The sequence below is a fragment of the Mauremys reevesii genome, linkage group 4, assembly GCF_016161935.1.
Source record: "Mauremys reevesii isolate NIE-2019 linkage group 4, ASM1616193v1, whole genome shotgun sequence".
NCBI lineage: Eukaryota > Metazoa > Chordata > Testudines > Geoemydidae > Mauremys > Mauremys reevesii.
The window spans coordinates 93,543,969-93,566,648 of NC_052626.1; the positions used below are offsets into that span (position 1 = coordinate 93,543,969).

General features: G+C 45.0%; 1 protein-coding gene across 9 annotated transcripts in view; it reads left to right on the forward strand.

Moving 5' to 3' along the window:
• SPON1 (spondin 1) overlaps window positions 1–22,680 on the forward strand; it is a 416,250-nt gene that overhangs the window by 65,186 nt on the left and 328,384 nt on the right. The window lies entirely within an intron of this gene.

The following is a 22,680-nucleotide window of genomic DNA, read 5'->3' on the forward strand; positions in this document are numbered from 1 at the left end:
TTTATTCAATGAATCATTTCCTCCAGTATTCAAACTGATGTACTTGCTGTCTTAAGGAAAGTAAAAGCGTTAACACTGAATGGAAGAGAAATGGAAAATGAGGCTTTGAAGACTGTAATGAAGGAAATGTTTATGAAACTCACATGGATGTAGTCACTGTATTTTCAAGACTAGTTTGCAGGAACGATATATGCATAAGAGAATTAGGTAAACGATATATACATGTGTACTCTGCCATTTTGTATTGTAACAGTGAGAGCCGAACCACTATTTTGCATCAACATTTTTAACAGAAAACACAATTTCCATAAAATAGACATTTTCCATGGAGATTTTGCAAAAAAATTTAAATTTTTCATTTGGAAAAAAAGAAAGGAAATATTTCATTTTGGATCGGGTCAACCAGAATCAAAACATTTCAGTTTAGTTGAATTGAAATATTTTGTTTCTGATCAGCTCACTGCCAATACCACCTCATGGGAGTTGTAGTCTGAGTACCTCTTGTCCCCATCTTCTTTTATGGGATGGGTTCTTTGGCTTGACTACATGTTCTATGCTGCTCTGTGGTTATGCTAGATTTTAAACTGCTGTGGGGCATCATGGCCACAATGGATCATAGGAGATGTAGTCCAGCCAGAGATCCTGGCCAAAAGAGGCGAATAGGGGTATGACACACCCAAACTACAATTCCCATGAGACACCATGGCGATTTGAGGGGTGGCATAATGAATTAATGTTGAATCAAGCTGAAACAAAATTTTTGATTCCGTTCAACAATCCAAAATTAAATATTTTGACATTTCTGAATCGAAAACGTACTAAACTTTACATTTCATGAAATATTCTGATATTTCAAGTTTTTGTCCCAATTTGGGACTAAAACATATTTCAAATTATTAGAATTTCCTACCTTTAAGAATGGTCCCTGAACATCTGAACCCTGTGCCTGTTGTTTCAGAGAAAGGTGAACAGAAAGTCCCATGATTCACATATAGTTGAGAAATGCCACATGTTTTTGATAGGAAAATCCCCTTGCCCCTGCAGAGATTAGCTGATTTCCTGATGCATTAGTCTTGATTACCTCATTTTAATGTGTACAACAGCAAATGTTTATTGGTCATAAAATTATCCATCCTTTAAAAAAGATTAGCCATAGTATAAACATGTGAATATGCCTGTATACTGTGTTTACTGTAATTACAAGGAAATTACAGGCTTTTTGTATTAAAGCAGGTGGTTGATCGTCAAACAAAAATAATACATTAAAAAATAGAGAGCATAATCAACTGTTTATTTTAACTTGTAGAGCGACAGCATGATATGTATGTAATCAGTATTCCCAAGATATGATGTAACCCAAGGATTTACATAGGGTTGAACTGGATGGAAATAACCAGAAGGGCATGATGGATTTTGTTAAGGTTCTTTTTGATTCACTGACACTGCCCATATTCTAAAATGTCTCTATCACAAATTACTCATGGCATGGCTATCGGCAATGCAAGTTAATTTATCAGTATCAGTTGCTAAGATGGAGCATGCACTTCTAACAAGACATACTGTGCAAACAATTCCATTTGTATTTCGGTTACCTTTTTCTTAAGAAGCTGAAGTATCACTAACCCCTGGGTTACAGTAGTGAATTTGTATGATAGCTACTGTAGAGAATTATAAATATATAAAATGTGTGCATGCTATTCTCCTGGACTGAAGCAAGTATTTCCATAGACATGAGTAGGAGTGCCACATGAGATTAAAGGGCAGAATTGGGACTAAAAGTTATGGAATTACAGGCAATATATTTTGGGAAAATTACTGTATTCTTCTGGTGTCATGAAAGGTGTCAAGCCAAAGGCTGTGTGTCAACAGTTCCCCAAAAATTCAATAATGCCATATTTACACTTTTTTTTATATCACTGAAATGACCTCACTGGGCAATTTATCAGAAAATATCATTTGTGTCCAGGGTTCTAGCCTTTCAAGAAGGAAGATGACTTTATAGACCATCCTAATATCTACAGTGATCTAAACATGGCATTAACTTTATGATTTGCATTTGTTCTTTTCCTGTGTACTACTGATGGAGCACGGAAGACTTTCTCATCACATTTGATATCTGGAAATATGATCGACTGTGGTTGTTTCAAGAGCTTTAATCAAATACACATTTTCCTACATAGCTATCAATACAAATATTTAAATGTACTTTCATAGGCTATTAAACCAGGGAATATTGATTAATCTCATGCAATAATGATTTTATGTTAATTCCCCAAAATGAGTCTCTCCGTTTTTTAATGAATCTATATTATATTACCAGTCAGATCATTTTTACTACCAATTTCAAGTTTGAAATTAAAAACTATTAATTTTGTAATGACTGCTGTATACTTTTTGCTCCTATATTAGCAAATGTAATGACTGAAATGGAAAAGCAAAGGAACTGATTACATTGATGTGTTTGGGTCAGTAATAGTTAAAAAAAATCAGTGCAATTAATTGCTTTAGACAATTGCTCAGTTTTATACAGCAATGTTTTAAATGGATGTCTGTCAATATATAAAGTAGTAATTGGAAAAAAATCTAACCGTACAGAGCATTTGGCAGAAAGGTAAAACAAATGTAAATGGTACTAAAATATTGTAGTGGTGTTGGAAGCATAGCTAAACATTCTGTTTTTTAGTTATTAAAAACTCTGGGCTAGGATGCAACAGCAAATCAGCATAGCTCCAATGACTTCAATGACACCATGTCAATTTACACAAGTTGTGAATCTGTCCTCATTAGTTTCAAAGTGAACAAAAAGGTGATTTGAAGTGCATGTAACACCCTTGTTTTCTGTGAATGAAAAGGATGCTGTCATTGTATAATAGGTGCCATTTTCCTACTTAATGGTTATGTGGCTGCATAGGAACACTTAACATGGGGTTGATGGAACTCATTAGACTACAAGAAACTCCCTTTTGCTGCCTACAAGTCAATTAAGCCTTGAGTGCAAATTACCTTAGGTGTGGTTAGCTGAGTCTTTTTCTCAGGTTACAGCAGAATGTTCCCAGGATATTTTGGGGATGGAAGAGAGCATTTCTGTAGCAAAAGCTAAACCTCATGATAATCATTTATCTAGGTCCCAAGCCAAAAGGAGCAAGAAAAACCTTGGCTCAAAATAATTGCTTCAGCTTCTGCTTCTTCTGCTGAATTTAGCTTATATTAACAAAAATTATCCATTAGCTCTTGCTAACGATCAGGACCATGCAGCCCAGACCACTAAATTGAACCGTACTCTGTATTTAACATCTTTGACAGCGTATAATGTGGACTCAGTTAAAATATTCATTCTAGCAATATTCGCTATGCATATAATGGGGGATACCTCTAGAATCAAAATAACATTTGTTGTGTGTGCTTCCTGTACCAACATGATCAACATCAGGTCATGCCTTTAAGGAAAATCCCATTATATTAATTTTTTCAGTAAGAGACTTATAAAGAGACATACAAATGCTGCTTCATTGTGTATACTTCACAGACTACTGTATACGATCAACATTTTCAGACATAGGTGCCCAAATTTAGGCACTTAATTTTCAACTATACTTACACAGAGCACCTCAGTATTGTGTAAATAAGCAGAATATACACAGATGTGGTTATTTCCAGTATATACTACAGTAAAATGGCTTCCTAGCCACTACAGCATGCAACATTGCTGAATATGCATGATATTAAGTGATTTAATGATTCCATATAATGTTTATGATTCTGATCTCATGTATGCTACTGAAGACAGTGGAGTTACACTAGTGTGAAACCAGCATGATATCAGAATCAGGCCCAGCATGTTTACTGAGCACAGCACAATAGTACAAAAAGATCAGGTGGTGTTTCATTATTTTGAACAGTGTTTTTGCAAAAGGTCACCTAAGCCTTGCAGTTCAGATATCAGGTTGCTCTTTTGCTGGACACTTTGTTCTTGTTACTTCATTCACAGTCATGATTCTTGGGGTATGTCTACACTACAAGACTATTTCGAATCAACTTAAGTCGAATTTGTGGAATCGACCTTACGAAGTCGAATTTGTGTATCCACACTAAGGACACTAATTCGACTTTGTGAGTCCACATTAATGGGGCAAGCGTAGACTTTGGAAGGGGTGCACTGTGGGAAGCTATCCCACAGTCCCCGCACTCCCTGCTGCCCATTGGAATTCTGGGTATAGCCCCCAATGCCTGCTGGGGGGAAAACTGTGTCGAGGGTGGTCCTTGGTAACTGTCAGCATTCAACCGTCACTCCCGCCGGCGGGAAATCAGTTCGCACACTTTTCCTGTTATAAGTGACAGCGCGGATGCCACAGCATTCCACTGCAATCATGGAGCCCGCTGCGATCATCGCTGCACTTATGGCCGTTGTCAACTCCTCGCACCTTATCGTACACCTCTTCAACAGTCAGATGCTGAGAAATCGGGCGAGGAGGCAATGGCAGCGCGGTGAGGACATGAAGTCTCAGACTGGCACAGACCTCTCAGAAAGCACGGTACGCCGCGCGGTGGAGATCATGGTGGCACTGGGTCATGTTCATGCTATGGGACGGCGATTCTGGGCCCGGGAAACAAGCACGGACTGGTGGGACCGCATAGTGCTGCAGGTCTGGGATGAATCACAGTGGCTGCAAAACTTCCGGATGCGTAAGGGCACTTTCCTTGAACTGTGTGACTTGCTGTCCCCTGCCCTGAAGCGCAAGGACACCCGGATGCGAGCAGCCCTGACTGTGCAGAAGCGAGTGGCCATAGCCCTCTGGAAACTTTCAACGCCAGACAGCTACCGGTCAGTAGCGAACCACTTTGGCGTGGGCAAATCTACCGTGGGGGTTGCTGTGATGCAAGTAGCCAACGCAATCATTGAACTCCTGCTCTCGAAGGTAGTGACCCTGGGAAACGTCCAGGTTGTCATAGCTGGCTTCGCCGCGATGGGATTCCCAAACTGCGGTGGGGCTATAGATGGGACTCACATCCCTATCCTGGGACCGGACCACCAGGCCAACCAGTACATTAACCGAAAGGGCTACTTTTCAATGGTGCTGTAAGCACTGGTGGATCATAGGGGACGCTTTACCAACATCAACGTCGGGTGGCCGGGCAAGGTTCATGACGCGCGTGTTCAGGAACTCTGGTCTGTTTAAACACCTCCAGGCAGGTAGTTTCTTCCCGGACCACAAAATAACTGTTGGGGATGTGCAGATGCCTACAGTGATCCTCGGGGACCCAGCCTACCCGCTAATGCCCTGGCTCGTGAAGCCCTATACAGGCGCCTTGGACAGTGAGAAGGAGCTCTTCAACTACCGGCTGAGCAAGTGCAGAATGGTGGTGGAGTGTGCTTTCGGACGTCTCAAGGGGAGATGGCGGAGCTTACTGACTCGCTCGGATCTCAGCGAAAACAATATCCCCATTGTTATTGCAGCTTGCTGTGTGCTCCACAATCTCTGTGAGAGCAAGGGGGAGACCTTTATGGTGGGATGGGAGGTTGAGGCAAATCGCCTGGCTGCTGATTACGCTCAGCCAGACACCCGTGCCATTAGAAGATCCCAGCGGGAAGCGCTGTGCATCCGGGAGGCTTTGAAAGCTAGGTTCCTCAGAGAGCAGGGTAACCTATGACTGTCCAGTTGCTTTACAGAGAAGCTGAACCTGCCCCTGTTTCTTTACCCAGTTACTGTTGACTCTCCTCTGCAGTTTCATACCCCATTCACCCCGTTTTCCCCCTTCCAACACACATGTAAAAATAAAGTTAATGGAGCATTGTTATTTAAAAACCTTTTCTTTAATAATGATTTCGCGTTAAAGGGTTGAAACAGGGACGCGGACTGTGGTGGGTAGGGTGTGCAGTGATGTAGAGACCGCTTCTAGACTCTAGGAATGATAGGCTACTGCTCCTACAGCGGTCTCTGGGGGGAGGACGGTTACAGGTGGGTGTGCAGGAAGGGGTGAGGGGTGTAGGCTTTGGGACGAAGTTTGGGTGCAGCCTCTGGGCTGGGGGTGGGGGCGTAGGAAGGGGTGAGGGGTGTGTGGGAAGGGGGAGGAGGCGTAGGGGGTTGTGTGCTGTGGCTGGGGCTGAGGGTTTGGGGCATTGTAGAGGCTCAGGGCTACGGTAGAAGGGGAGGGTGAGGGCAACCTGCCTTGCCATTTGTGGATGGCAGGCGCTAGGACCCTGGGGCAGCAGACAGCATTTCTGCTGGTAGCCGCTCTACTGTCAGGTAGGGACGCAGTGCAGGGGGGGGGGGAGAGACGACACGCCGGGGTCGGGGTGGAAGGTGGGCGCTGGGACCTGCTCCAGGCAGGGAATTGACGGGGTGGTTGGAGACTCGCGTGGGCCAGGGCCCGATCCAGGCAGGGCCGGGGGAGAGACCCACCTCCAAGTATACCTGGAGCAGGGCACCTGCCGCCTATGAACAGAACATTAAAAACACCTCACAGACTGACCAGGGTGCCTAGTGACTGCACTCAGTGAGTAACCTGCTGTTGATCCTGCCCCCATGTCTGTACCCTGTTCATGGTGAATGTCCTATGCAATTACCAAAGCCCTCTCCCCCCTTCACAGAAAGTCTTCAGCAAACAAACATGACAGAAACAGTAATTAACAGCAAACTACTTTTAATACTCGACAACACAGTACAGGTAAGAACTTTTCAAAATCTAGAGACTGTGAACTTTTGGGTAATTTAGCAGTCCGTTGTGGTTCAGTGACAGTTTTCACGGCCCTTGGTGCCCCTCCTTCTTGTTATTCTGGGTGAGGTGGGTATTGGAGTGTGTGGCGGGGGAGGGCGGTTGCAGACACAGTGCAGGTGGGCTCTGTCCTCCTGCCTGCGGTCCTGCAGAACATCGACAAGGCGCCTGAGCGTGTCCGTTTGCTCCCTCAGTAGTCCAAGCAGCGTTTGAGTCGCCTGCTGGTCCTCCTGCCGCCATCTGTCCTCCCGTTCGCTGTGTGAGCGCTGCTGCTGTGTGAGGTTCTCCTTCCACTGGCTCTGCTGGTCCGCCTCTGCTCTGGAGCAGCCCATAAGTTCAGCAAACATCTCGTCCCGTGTCCTTTTCTTACGCCGCCTAATCTGCGCCAGCCTCTGTGAGGGGCATGGTGGAGCAGGTCGGGAGTGAATTGCTTACAAAGATACATTTTCTCAAAAATGAAACATAGTCTACTCATTGTCTGTGAACCAGACCATGGACGGCACCTATTTCATGCGCACTCACTCAGGGAAAGTTCGATTTCTCTGCATTCGCTTTCATTGCCTGGGGTATTGCACTGCAGACCAGACAAGTGGGGCAGGAAAGCTGAATCCGTGGAGCAGCCAGGCATGGTAAGCCAAAGGCTTTTGGCTGCTTAAAAGTCAATGTCCAGCTCTGTCCTCTTGCTGCAGGCAATCCTGAAAGCATAAACTCTGCCCCTGTTCCACCCCCTCGCGGTTTTCCCTTGGAAAAGATCCCTGTATGCTGCCACTCTGTAGCCTCCAGCACGTGGCTCTAAAGTGATGCTTCTTGTTGTTCTAAGGAGCAGTGAAGCACTACCAATACTAATAGTACACAAATTACTCTACTTACATGCAGGAGTCTGCGCGCGAGATCACCCTGAGGAGGGTGTCACAGAGAGAGAGAGAGCGCATGCTGAATGAAAGCCAGCACAAGCCAGGGCCCTATGCTGCGATGCTCGTCAAGGCACTGGTCCCGGAGTACCAGCTGAGAGCGTGGCATGGAAAAGTGTGCTACCTCGGAGCACCCAATAAGCCAGCTCTCCCCAGGAACTTCCTTCATAGGCTTTTCGACTACCTCCAGGAGAGCTTCCTGGAGATCTCCGCGGAAGATGCCTGTTCCATTCCCCTGTATATAGACCTTCTGTTCGCCTAGTCTATTTTCCTGTTCTTTTAAGAAATAAATGTTAACATGTTTAAAGCACTTACCCACTGATCCTTCTCCTGATTCAGGGTCCGTGGTAACGGCTGCAGAGGGTTGGTAGGGGATCTCAGTGAGGGTGATGAAGAGATCCTGGCTGTTGGGGAAATCAGCGTTGGAAGCGCTGTCGACTGCCTCCCCCTCCTCATCTCCTTCCTCATCTTCCCTATCTGCGAACATCAACGAGGAACTGGCCGTCGACACTATCCCTTCATCAGAATCCACGCACACTGGTGGGGCAGTGGTGGCAGACCCACCGAGAATGGCATGCAGTGCCTCGTAGAAGCGGCATGTCTGGGGCTGGGCTCCGGAGCATCCGTTTGCCGCTTTGATTTTATGGTAGCCTTATCTCAGCTCCTTGACTTTCACGCGGCACTGCATTGCATCCCGGCTGTATCCTCTGTCTGTCATGGCTTTGGAGACCTTCTCGTAGGTCTTCGCATTCCGTTTGTTGGAGCGCAGCTCCGAAAGCACAGACTCATCGCCCCACACACCAATCAGATCCAAGACTTCCCGGTCAGTCCATGCTGGGGACCTCTTTCTATTCTGGGATTGCCTGGACTCCTCTGCCGGAGAGCTCTGCATCGTTGCCGGTGCTGCTGAGCTCGCCCCGATGTCCAACCAGGACATGAGATTCAAAGTGCCCAGACAGGAAAAGGAATTCAAATTTTCCCAGGTCATTTCCTGTGTGGCTGGTCAGAGCATCCAAGCTCGGACTGCTGTCCAGAGCGTCAACAGAGTGGTGCACTGTGGGATAGCTCCCGGAGCTACTAAGTTCGATTTGCATCCACACCTAGCCTAATTTGACATAGCCATGTCGAATTTAGCGCTACTCCCCTCATCGGGGAGGAGTACAGAATTCGAACTAAAGAGCCCTCTATGTCGAATTAAATGGCTTCATGGTGTGGACGGGTGCGCGGTTAATTCGAATTAACGTTGCTAAATTCGAATTAAAGTCCTAGTGTAGACCAGGCCTTGGTAACCAATGGTTATATTCTAGCTATAGCTGTTGCGGTGCTTGTGTTATGCATGTCTTTGTAGTGAAAGTGTGCCACATGCCTGCTTTTCATTTATAGGACATCAACAGGCTGGGCCATGCTCCTGCCACCTGATGACATGCCAAAGCTTGAAAGTGGGTATGCAATATGCTACATGTTTTAGTGCTGTACGTGCCCCATTTTTCAACATGCCACAAAATGCCTCTCACATTTTTGCATTAGCCCTTTATTTTTGTTCTTCCACATGAGATGAGTCTTATACTGTATGAAGAAAACTACACCTATTTTTTCTCATCTCTAAAAAATTATAGCAAACCATTTTTCACATATTGGATCTTATTCATGCTGAGTGGTGTTGCTTATCTTTTGAGATTTTATAGTAGCCATATGTTCTTATAAGTTCTGAACTGGACATGGTTTTGTAATTGGTCTTTTCCTCAGGAATACGTGAAATGAAATCCTTCACAAAAACTTGATTATGTGAATTTCTGAACTATCTACCTCCTGGGCAAGCAGAAATGGGTAACTAGGAGCAGAACAGGATTGATGGATGGAAGGAGGGGAGAGTGGGAAGCAAACTGACACATTTTCAGTGGTAAATGTAAACTCTTGTTAACTGTTCTATGAAATGTGCCTTACGAGGTTGCAGTTTTGCCCTGATGTGCAAATGACAAATACAATGAGAAAAGATTTGCATAGCATATGTGCTACAGGGGGTTTGGAGAGCTTTCCATGTAGCGACAAATATTCTGGTCCATTCTAGACCATTCACTCTATCTGCTCAGCTCTAATTATTAACTGAATTACCCTTTGGAATATTTTGGGCACATGTATCTTCTGGCATCGCCTCCATGTGTTTTCCTACCCCCTTTTTGTCTAATTACCACTTCAAATACAATAGCTTAGCTTGCTTTCTGAATAAGAGATGCAAACCTCCCATTGGTATGAGAGAGAAATAGACCTGTAAATCTCTGAAAGACTTCTAAACCATCAATATTGCCTGTCACCTTTACAGAGTACTTTTGACTTTTACTTATTCCACCTCAAAGATCTTTTAAAACTTGGACCAGAAGTGTGGTGAGTTTTAGGGGGAATATGCCTTGAAGAAGTGCTGCCATGTCTCCTGGCCAAAACAAGCACCATCTCCAACTGCACAATCCCCCAACGTAGTTGGTACAGAGGGATTTTTATAGGCAGTGATGTCCACTTTTCTTCCCACCTTCCAGTGTCCTATCTCCATCGCCTATCTGCATAGCTACAGTAGAACCTCAGAGTTATAAATATCTTGGGACTGGAGGTTGTTAACTCTGAAATGTTCGTAACTCTGAACAAAACGTTAGGGTTGTTCTTTCAAAAGTTCATGACTAAACATTGACTTAATATAACTTTGAAACTTTACTATGCAGAAGAAAAATGCTGCTTTTAACCATCTTAATTTAAATGAAACAAGCACAGAAAAAGTTTTCTTAACTTGTCAAATCTTTTTAAACATTCCCTTTGTTATTTTTAGTAGTTTACATTTAACACTGTATTGTACTGTATTTGCCTTTTTTTTTTTTTTTGTCTCTACTGTCTGTGTACTTTCAGTTCCAAATGAGGTGTGTGGTTGACTGGTCAGTACGTAACTTTTGTATTGGTAACGTTGGTGTTCTATTTTAACACCATTTGGAATGAATGTGAGTTGCACATGGAAAGAAAAATAAACTTTCATATTTTGTTAGTGACCCTCTCCCCAAGAAAGCCTTTGAAACCATTTTCCAATGCTTTAATATTAATTAATAAATAATATCTAGCTCTTAAATAGAGCTTTTCATGAGTAGATCTCAAATCGTTTTACAAAGGTGTAAATATCATTATCCCAATTTTACAGATGGAGAGACGGAGGCTCAGGGAGGTGAAGTGACTTGACTAAGGTCACCCAGCAGGCCACTGGCAGCACCAGGAATTGAACCCATTTCTCACAGTGCAGTGCGCTATCCACTAGGCTACACTCCCGCCTCTGCTATATTTTATCATGTCATGTGAACAACAAAACAAATATTATCCTACTTCACCATGTGTATGCCCAGTTTCAGCTCAATGCAAATTAAAATGGCTGACTTTTATAAACCCTTGAAAAATGGAGTTTATATTGGAAATGCCAGTGGTCACTAAACTATAGCAATGCTGCCGCTGAGTGCCAGGACTGGTTCTAGGCACCAGCAAACCAAGCACATGCTTGGGGCGGCACATTTTCAGGGGCAACATACCGGCCATCCTTTTTATTTTTATTTTTTTGCTTGGGGCGGCAAAAGCCTAGAGCCGGCCCCGGCGGCAGCAGCAGCAGCATGTTGTGCATGGTGGGCACCCTGGGGCCACTGTTGTTCATGTCGGGGAGCAGCACCCGCACCACTCAGGCTGTGGGCTGCTCCGCAGGGTGCACAGAGCTGCCTGCAGGTGCCACAGGGCGGCCACCCCCCAGCACCACAGCCAGAGCTGAATAGGAGCTATGGCAGGGCGGCCAGGAGCAGCAGCAGCAGCGGGGCCATAGAGGGGACCAGTGCCTGGGGCCCTGCCATGCGGGGCCCGCATCCTGCTCTCTGGGTCTCTGCCCTGCCCTGGCTCCTCAGCCCCCTGCCGGGGTGGTCCCCCAGCTCTGCCCTCCCGGGTCCTGGCTGGTCCTGGAGGCAGGAGCCCTGGCTGGAGCCTGGACGGACCCTGGGCTGAGGTGCGGCCCGGGAGCCCTGCTGCTTACTCCGACCCTGCCAACGCCAGACCAGCTAGAGGTGAGGGGGAGTGGGCGGAGTCAGCACTGGTTGAGGGGAGCCCAGGGCTGGGGTGGCAGGCAGTGGGGGTGGGGTGGGGGGGGAGAGCCCAGCGCTGGGGCGGCAGGGGGTGCAGGTGGGGGAGGGCACTGGTGTGGGGGGGTAAGAGCCCAGGGCTGGGGCAGCAGAGGGGTGCGGGCGGGGGGAGCCCAGGGCTGGGGTGGGGGAGCATCAAAAATGTTTTTGCTTGGGGCAGCAAAAAACCTAGAGCCTCACTGGCAGTCTGAGGCTCAAAGAGCCATTCCTCTAATGATATATGAAACTCACTCCGGCAAGGTACAATAAGCAGAGGCCCATTCCACAAAGCAAAAAGTCCACTTTTCTTTAAAAGGAGGAAAAACTGCTGAATATAGCTATATAATGTATAAAAACTTCTGAGTAAACTATTAAGGTATGTTAGGAGCTTGTTATAAAAAGGTTGGTTCAGGGGACATTACTGGTCTGCAAGTATCAATAAGTCTGCCAATGATGTCATTTTATTTTTCTGTTTTATTTCATCAGTCTCTTCTTTCCCTAAAAATCCTTTCCCTCTCCCCTCTCATTTTTGACTATTTAACATGTGGTGGTGTTTGAATGAGGTTGTAGAGCCACCGAATTTAAGACCAGACGGGACCGCTGGATCATGTAATCTGACTGTCGGAATAGCAGGAGGCATAATTGTTTTGGGCATCTGTAGGGGTTTTGATTACATAAGGAATATAGGATTTGGACATTTGGGTTTAACTGTGCAGTTGTCTTCTGGGCAGGTATTTATGTAATATTACTCCTATTTATGTAATGGTTGTCTGAAGCCTTGATCACTAATTTTTATATTAAAATCAAAAACATATTCAGAAAAGAGGGTTAGGAAATGTTATAGACATATTTAGAGCTGGGTGAATACTGCAAGGAATGTATTTATGAAAAGTTTAGTCAGATAAAACCCAGGAAGTTTCATTGACTATCTCTGACCTGTTTTCTGAAAAAAATTGAATGGTAAAATTGTCTTCAGTTTTTTCAGAAAGAGAATGTGACACAAATTCCCAGGCAAAATGTATTTACATGATTGTTTGCACCGGAATTGTTGAAGGCTCTTTTGAGTTTTGGGAGCCCAAGTAATATGGGAATGGAAATTATGTTACGTGACTCAGGTGACCCATAACACAAGGTGAATAGTTCAAAGGAATGTTCCATTGCAAAGAGAGATGGTGAGCAATCCCTAGCTGAAATATGTCCATGTAAAACCATTCAATGGATAATTTTGAATGGTGATCAAATTTGAAAAAAATGAAGTTTTAATTGTTCACTGCGTATGTTTTAACCAGCTGTGAGCAAGTTAAAGGCAGTGAGGTTAGGAATGAAGTGAAATCATAAGTAAATAGTAAAGATTAGTAAGAGATAATTGAATATAGAATAGACTCTTAGTGGTTTTGTTTTGCTAAGTATTCACTCTTCTGGGGAAGGGGCTCAGGGGTGGGGGGAGAGGAGACTTAACCAGCTCTTCTGGACTTGTTCAGCCCCAATTAGGTGCACCTGCAAGGCTTATTCACCCCCAGGATGGGGGTGAGCTTAAAAGGGAAAACCTGCTAGAGGTGGGAGTGATGAACAGCTGCTCTGCTTCAAAGAGTGCTGTCAATAGAGACAGGCCAACCGAGAGGGAGTCAGTGGCAGGCTGCACTACTCCTGAAGTTGCACAGCCCAGCTACAAAGCAGTGTGCCCAAAGAGGAGGGGCATAAGATCAAAGGGCTGATAGCCAGGCCACCTTTGCCTTTCTTCAGGGGTGGTTCCAGACAGGGGCGGCTCTACCTTTTTGGCCGCCCCAAGCAGTCATGCGCGGGAGGCGCCCCGGAGCCATGGGAGCAGCGGACCACCCGCGGGCATGACTGCAGAGGGTCCGCTGGTCGCGCGGCTCGGCTGGACCCCTCCCGCGGCTGCGGACGGTTCGCAGGTCCGGCGGCTCCGCTTGAGCTGCCGCAGTCATGCCTGCGGGAGGTCCAGCCGAGCCGCGGGACAAGCGCCCCCTCTGCAGTCACGCCTGCGGCAGGTCCGGTCGTCCCGGGGCTCCGGTGGACCTCCCGCAGGCATGACTGCGGCAGGTCCACCAGCCCAGCCTGCCGCCCCCCCGGAAAGGGCCGTCCCACGCGCGTGCTTGCCACGCTGGGGTCTGGAGCCGGCCCTGGTTCCAGACCCCAGCACGCCAAGCGCGTGCTTGGGGCTGCATGCCGCGGGGGGGTGCTCTGCCGCTGGAGCAGCGGACCCTCCGCAGGCACGCCTGAGGGAGCTTCACCGGAGCCGCGGGACCGGCGACCAACAGAGCACCTCCCGCGGCATGCCGCCCTCCTTGGGGTGGTGAAATGTCTAGAGCCGCCCCTGCCTTTCTTTGTTGTCTTCAGGGCCAGCTCCAGGCACCAGCCGACCAAGCACATGCTTGGGGCAGCACCTTGTAAGGGGCAGCCAATCTTGGGGTGGCGGGGGGGTGTTTGTTTGTTTTTGGTTCAGCAGGGCAGCGCTTGAGGTTTTTTGTTTGTTTGTTTCGGCGGCGCCGCGTTCGGGGGGGGGTGTTTCAGCGGTGGGGCGGCGCTTGGGGGGGGGTAGGGATTGCAGCAGGGTAGCGCTCTTTTTTTTTTTGCTTGGGGTAGCAAAAAAGTTAGAGCCGGTCCTGGTTGTCATACAGATTCCCCTCTCCAATAAGGGAAAGAGAGGGAGAGGACCTTACTTTTGGCTCTTTGTTTTACTTGGAGAACCCCTCGTGCTATGAACTGGGGGCGGAAGGACATTATAAATGACTGGACTCGAGGGAGCCCCTGGCCTCCCACACTAAGATTCAACAACAACTGTAATCTTTGCAGTTCTATTAAAGTGTGGTTTATTTTGAAAATTAACTATATAAAAAGGCACCTCCTTTCTCAATAAATCTGTTCCTTTTATATATCCAGATAAATATCTTTGTACTTCAACAACAAAAAATGAATATTTACTCCTTTTAGCCCTAGAGAACAACACAGCTAAGAATGTGAGCACAGCTGATTCTATTCCATCTTGCACATCAGCCACAGAATTGTTGACTGAATTTCTATCATTTTCATCTGTGAAAACCCGTTCAAAACAGTGAGGTTGCACAGGTGTTACTAAGGGCAAAATTGGAAGACAGTGGTATTGCACAGGTATAGTGGAGGGCTCAATTTAGCTTGTAGAAATTTTATTCCTGGTGGCAATGTGCAAGAGAAAAAAAAACTATTGGAATATTTAAGCCTATGGGAAGATTGGAGGAGTGGTAGGTAGGGGGTAAAAAACAACTTTATATTTGTAAGATGAGGACATTTAATCCAGAAATTGCTGAGACAAAATAAACCTAGAACTTCATAGTCTTATTTTTACAGAGTTACTTTGCAGAGTAGAACCTCACTTTAATTCCCTCCTCAAACGTAATGTTGTTCTTTGGGAGTACGTCAGCATGAATTTCACTGTATTTTCATGTACTATTGAAACGTTTAGTGGGGGAGTGAGGTGTGGAACATTTAAGAAACTCTTTTACTTCAGAGCATTGGAAGGGATGTTTAGATTAAATATTCCAAGAAACTCAGACTTCTTTAGACTGAAAAGCTCTCCAAAACAAAATGAGCCTAGAAGGCAAGTTTCTGCCACAGCTTAATCTCTAAAGAACCATTCAAAAACAGCCTTAGTTTAAATCCTTCTGTGCTTATGTGGCACCTAGGGCATAGAACAGATTTCCCAGCCCTTTTTCCTCTGTGCAGTTTCAGACATCTAGTTAGCACCACAATTTGCCAACTTTCAATCTGTTTTCCCCTAAACTACACCTGGAGGGATCTTAACAATCTTTCTGTCTCCCTCTCTTTGACCTTTAGGTCCTGCTTTGCAGAGTGCCTCTAATAATATGCAGGCTGCAATTCTCAATGTGTCAGGAACCAAATATTCTTATAATGTATATTATAAACTAAAACTTCACTGTCAGCATCAAACAAGCTGTTCACATGCACAATTAAACAGGCAACTATAATTAAACTATTGGGAGTTTAATATTAGGGATGCACTGCACTGACTGACAGTGATATGAACTCTGCTGAACAAATCTCTGCAAACTCTTACTCTCATTGCCCTTTGCCCTCAAGGCTCCTAATAGAAAGCAAATTGAAAACAGTGCTACTGAGCCTTCAGAAAATGTCCCAAGTATTAGAGGCACCCAAGCTGTATCCATTGCACACTAAGGCAGCAAACATTTAAAAGACATCAGTCTCCAGATTTCATTCTGAACAGCATTTTTGGAGAGCTTGTGATCTTGAGGTCTGCATTATGCCAAATGAGGACACAAACCAGTTCTTGTTGTAGATAATTGGGCTTTTGCTAATGACTTTAGTGGGAGTAGGACGAGGCACCCTGGGTTTGGTGCAAACCCCATTGAAGTCATCGGGAAAACTCTCACTGGCGTCCATAAATTTTGCCCTAAGAGAGGAAAGGCAGAAAGAAATGGAGGTGTGGGATTAACTAAAGCCAATTCACAAAGAGATTTAAGCATTGCAGCACCTAACTTTTCGGCCCCTAGAAAAATCATAAGTACACCACTGCAATCTACAAAGCCTGAGTTAGGCGCAAATGAATCAGGGAGGGGAGAGGCACCTACGAATGGGATCCATGAAACCCAGCACATTAGGTTGGGAGCCACCTAAGCTAGCCAATGGTAGATTCCAACAACTCTCCCATGGAGTTAGCTGCATGGGCAGTGGGGAGGTGCCTGTCTCTGCTTGCAGGCTGGAGCCAGGAACCCCTCCCCTGGAGTTCAGTGGCTTTAACGTGGGAACGAGTTAGGTGCCTGCCTCATTCTCACACAAAACAGTGGGAGGAGGAGGTGGTGCTGCCCAATTTATAGCTTTTATCCAAGTGATTAGAGCACTCACCTCAGATGTAAGACACCCAGGTTTAATGCCCCCTTCTGCTAGAGGGGGGGAAAGGATTGGACTGGGGTCACCCACCCATTAGGAGAGTGCTCTAACCACGGAGATATGGGATATTCTCATGTGGCACTCGCTCAGGCTGTCCTGTAGAAGCTGTTGCACTTTGGGTAACTGCTTGAAGAGTCATTGGGTCAGAGAGAGAGAGAGTAACAGGGTATGAGAATGATTCCATCATCCAGTGATCAGGGCACCCACCTAGGAGATAGAAGATCCTGACTCCAATCCCCCTGCTGCAATGACTATTCAGCTATTTATACATAGTTGAACAGCTTCAAAAGGAGATACAGAGGGAGCGCCACATTGCAATATCCTTTAGCCCTGTGATTAGAATTCTCTCCTGATGGGTGTGAGACCCTTGCTCAGGCAGAGAAAGGAATTGAACCCGTCTCTCTCACATCCCACATGAGTGCTCTAACCACTGGGCTGAAAATTATAAGGTGGGGGGCACCACCACTTCCTTTTCTGGTCTGATTTTGAAAATGACCTGATCTGTGTCAATCTGAGTAAATCTACTGGATTGGGCCCCATGGGTGAGATAGGTAAAAGAAAAACCTATCTTCCCTTGGTTTGTGGATTGCTCTGGGGATTAGGCACCCAGATGATTATCTCACACTTAAAGGGAGGCAGCAGTGTCTGTGCTCAGAGACAGAAACATAGGCACCTAGGGAACTTTTACCCAGAAAACTTAGCTGCTGAGTGAGTTTGAGTGGGTTCGGAGGCAGGCGAATGGGAGTTTTGTGGATTGCAGTGGCACCTAAAACTGGGACTTTGGAGCCTAAGTACTTCTGTGGATCAGGGACCCAGTGTCCAACCATATCTTTGAAAGCATGGAAGTTAGAGGTGGAAAAGACTTAGTGGACCATCTAGCTGTTTTCCCAGCCAATGCAGGGTTGCTTCTGCAATATATTCTCCAGTGGTTTATGCAGTCTGGTTTTAAAGATTTTGGAGCTCTTTTCCCCATGAGAAACAGTATGACAGACTGCAGATCTTGTGAAGTTTTTGCTTTGTTTTGTTAAGATAACCCACCTGGCAAGCAGGTTTTCTCCAGCAATTGCAGCTCCACTGAATATATGATATTACCTCATAAATTGTCATGTCTAAGTCATGGACAGCAACATTATTCGTCCCAGGAAGTGCACAAAGAAAAGCAGCACAGCAATCATGAAGATACTGAGATTTCTCTGTTAAATTTACCAGGGATGATTGGATTTATTAGTCTGCATGTGTCTTTGACTGATACATCACGCTGGATGCTGTAGGCAAACATATACTAATTGGAAGAACAAATAGAAAACCCTAAGGATGCTCATGCTTAATGACACTGCCCATATTCTAAAATGTCTCTACCACAAATTACTCATTACATAGCTATCGGCAATGCAAGTTAATTTATCAGTATCGGTTGCTAAATTAAAGCATGAACTTCTAACAAGACATACTGTACAGTACCTAGCTAGGAAAGTTTCCAACCGCTCAGATTTTAAATGAAAGAGAGAGTGAGAGAAACAGGCCAGGCCAGTTCAGGGAGAAGAAAGTAACAATATATAATGTATTGTAAGGTTAATGATCTAATGGATGGTGATGAATTAATTAACTTTTAATTAGTTCTACTTTGGTACTGTATTAGAACCAAATTATTGCTGAAGAGGACTAAATGTTCAAGCTGAAATCCTCACAGGAGCATCAAGTTAGAAGCAAAAACCTGGCTTCAGAACAAAGACGAATTGAACAGAAATGTATCTGGTTGTTGCCTGTAATGATTTCAAGCCAGATAATTGCTTTTGAAGCCAAGCTGAACAAAAGAAAGGGAAAATCAAATATGAGAAGGCAGCAAATTCCCAAACCTTTTTTGGCAGTGGGGACTTTATCTTCTCACATTGTCAGTTGTGTATTAGCTTGTTTTCATCAACTGATAAAGCTGACACACAGACCTGTATGAAGTACCTGTGAGTTGTGCTGGTCTAAAGAGGAAATATGGATGTTTTCGTTAACCCTATTACTGTCCTGGGACACTCAAAAATTACTGACCTGAACACACAAGTCAAATGAATACAACATCCTCTTGTAAAGTTAAGAGTTAACATGACCTACAATCTAAACCAGGGGTGGGAAAACTTTTTGGCCTGAGGGCCACATTGGAGTATGGAAATTGTATGATGGGCCATGAATACTCACCAGATTGGGGGTAGAGGTGCGGGAAGGGGTGATGGCTCCAGCTGGGGGTGCGGGCTCTGGGATGGGGCCGGGGATGAGGGGTTTGGGGTGCAGGAGGGTGCTTGGGGCTGGGACCAATGGGTTCAGAGGGTGGGAGGGGGAATCAAGGTTGTGGCAGGGGGTTGGGGTGCGGGGGGAGGCTCAGGGGTGCAGGTTCTAGGTGGTGCTTACTGCAAGCAGCTCCCAGAAGCATGTCCCCCTTCCAGCTGAGAGGGGTCATGCCAGCTGCTTCCTGGGAGCCAGCTGGAGCACCAGAGCGGGGCAACCCCACAACCCTGGCAGGAGCTGAGGGCCGGATGTGGCCCGTGGGCCGTAGTTTGCCCACCTCTCTCTAAACAAACATGAGAGACCAGGTGGGTGAGGTCATATCTTTTATTGGAACAACTTCTATTGGTGAGAGGAAACAAGCTTTTGAGCTTAGATAGAGCTTTTCTTCTGACATGGCTACAACACTGCATAAACAAACACGAACATTGGGGGTAGGAAACTTCCCCTCAACTGAACTAGCTTGCCATAAGTGGTTCAATGCAATTCCAAAAGCTTTTGCAGCCAATGCCCCAGAAATTTATGAATGGAGACTACCCAGTGCCTGCTACTTCTAATCCAACCCAACCCAACTCAAACTGCCAGAATCCACCTGTTGTTAGAGCTAAATCAAATTTTTAAGACAAAGCTTTTTACACTAAAAAATGGGTTGTCCAAAACATTGTGCGAATTCATGCAAATTCACCAAATTTTCTTGGTTGGAGAGGAAAGAAAATCCAACATTGCAAAAATATTGAAACATTTTGTTTGGACATTTTCTAGACAAAACATTTTTATTCAGATCAAATGACACATTTCATTCTACTCCAAACGGTTTTTTTTCCATTTTTTTGGTTCAGCCAGCAAACCAAAAATCCATTATTCTCACAGGTCTATTTATTATTATTTATATTTGCTGTATCACAGCAGGTCCCTAGTCCTACACCATGGTCACTCTGTGCTAGTCACTGTAAACAATATCATAAAACACACTGCACAAATGAGCTTAGAATCTAACAAATCTTTCTGGATGCAACCCTGATAAGACTATACTATCAGCTGGCCCTCAACAGCAAGTCCCAGCCAAAGGACTCCCAACTCTGAACTTGGGTTGGGGATCCAGAAACAGGTCCACAAAGGACACTTACCATGGGGGGGGCACCTGTGATTAATCTCTCTCACTCTCACACACACCACTTCCTTCTGCCAGTTATTAAGAAACTGACCCAATAGCCCATTAAATTTGGAAAATGTAAATTTGCTACCTCATCAGGTGCACTCCATCATCCCTGAATAAATTAAGGGAGGAATGGTTAATATTATAGTGGTTGATCAGGACATTTAAATAAAAACAGGAAAAATTTAACTCTAAATACTAAAGATCCTCACCCAATAAGCTCTGCATCAAGACAATAACTTCTGTTTGAGCTATAGCATATCTTTTAGAAAGACATCAGGCTTTTATTTATGTAAAGTCTGCAAGAGATGGAGACTAACACACTCCTGTGTAAGTTGTAATCATTCTCACTTTAAAAAATATTTACTTCTTATTTCTAGTATCAGAGGGGTAGCCGTGTTAGTCTGGTTCTGTAGAAGCAGCAAAGAATCCTGTGGCACCTTATAGACTAACAGACTGCAAAACGTCTGTTAGTCTATAAGGTGCCACAGGATTCTTTGCTGCTTCGTATTTCTAGTCTGTATTTGTCTATTAGGGAGCTTGCAACTGCTAGATCCTCTTATGCTTTTTTTCTATTAGATCCCCATGTAGAGCATGATCAAGTCAACTCTTAACTTTCTTGAATAAATCAAATAGTCTCTCACTAGAAGGCAGCATTTCCAGATTTTGAATTATTCTTGTAGCTCTTTATGAACCTTTCCCCAATTTCTGGAATCCAGTGGGATTTGGGCACCTAATCATAGGCATGTAGCACTGGAAGGGCCCTCGATAGATCACCTAGTCCTGTCCCCTCTACTGAGGCAGGACTAAATATTATCTAGAGGCTATCCCTGACAGATGTTCATCTAACTTGTTCTTAAACACCTCCAATGACAGAGATTCCACAACTTCCTTAAGTAATTTGTTCCAGTGCTTAACTATCCTTAGGGTTAGAAAGTATTTCCTAGTATCAGACCTAAATCTCTCTTGCTGCAATTAAAGCCCATTACTTCTCGTCCTGTCCTATCAACAGACAATTTAAGGAGAACAGTTTATCACCCTCCTCTTTATAACATACTTGACAACTGTTATCATGTCCCCTCCCAGTCTTCTCTTTTCCAGACTAATCCCACTTATTTCAATCTTTCCTTGAAGGTCATGATTTCTAGACTTTTAATCATTTTTGTTGTTTTCCCCTGGACTTTCTCCAATTTGTCCACATCTGTTGCCAACTGTGGTGCCCAGAACTGGAAAACACTACTCTCCAGCTGAGGCTTCACTTTTCCAGGGTTCCTACTTCCTGAATCTACTAGGCTAACGTCCCAACGGGGTTACTGAGGTAACTGTCCTCTATTCTATGCAGACTAGTTATCTGGGATCAACCCCCAAAATGGAATCCCCTTTTTAACAGTATTGTGAACTGAAATTGGATGAAGAGTTACCCCACATTCTGAGGTAAACAAAGAATCCTGCAAGGATGTCTGCATGGAGGAGAGAAGAAGGAAGAGACGGCAATCAAGAAATGCTCTTTACAGGACACCCCTGTTGTTTCATTCACTGGGAACTATTTGAGATCTGGTGCCAACTACATCAACTTTGATATATTGGAAAGTCAATATTATGGATCCTTGGCCCCATTGGAAGTTGTCTTTAGACAAGACCATGCCTAACATATCATTCGCTGAGCTTGCTATAACCTTGCTCACCCAGTGCATGCCAAAGAAATTGGCCCAGGAGAGAGAGGGATGGCAGAGTCTTGTTTGTGCCTTACGCAACATATGGTGACATGAGAAGGATTCAGACACATGACATGACTCTGGTGGGGTTTTTTTTTGCCTTTTCCTGAGGAAGGATAGTCATGTAGTTGAGGCACTGGCCCATGACTCAGGAGAAGGAGTTCACCTCCCATCTCTGGTGCAGACTTGTAGTGTGACCTTGGGTAAGTCACCATTTGTAAAATGTGCCTTTGTACACTGTACCTCTCTGTACCTCAGTTCTGTATGTGCGAAACCTTTATTCAGTCTGTATGTTATTCTTGGGCATAGACTGTGTCCCTTCCTATAGGTAGGTGCAGTACTTGGCACAATGGGGCCAGATCTTGGCAGGACCCTCTTTGCCCTACCACACCACTACTATAAAGCTAATTTCAGCCTGCAGTAAATGCTGAAACGTGTGTGGAGAGGGGGGGGGGCACTCTTGTGTGGATAGTCCATCTATTTAAGAGCCCCTCTATTCACCAAATGGAAATTGAAATCAGAATTTGCCAGTGAGTGCATGTGTATAAAATATACAGTTGCTGGATGACGATTTGGTGTAGAAATGAATCAATTGCTTCTGGCATATCCCTCTCCCCATATCGCTCACATACATGACCCTGATAAAGTTTGCACTTAAGAAACTGCAGCCTCGCCTCCCTTTGCTTTTCAAGTCTTCAGGGAGTATGTGGCTATTGCTGCGCTGAACTCGATAAATGTTTGCAGTGTCTGGTGGTTTGAAGAAAAGTGGTGTTGGGGGGAATCAGGAAATTCTTTGAACCTTTTTATCCCTTCAGTAACTATAGACTTTGGCAGGAATGTGGGTGATTAATTTCGAGTCTGTTAGC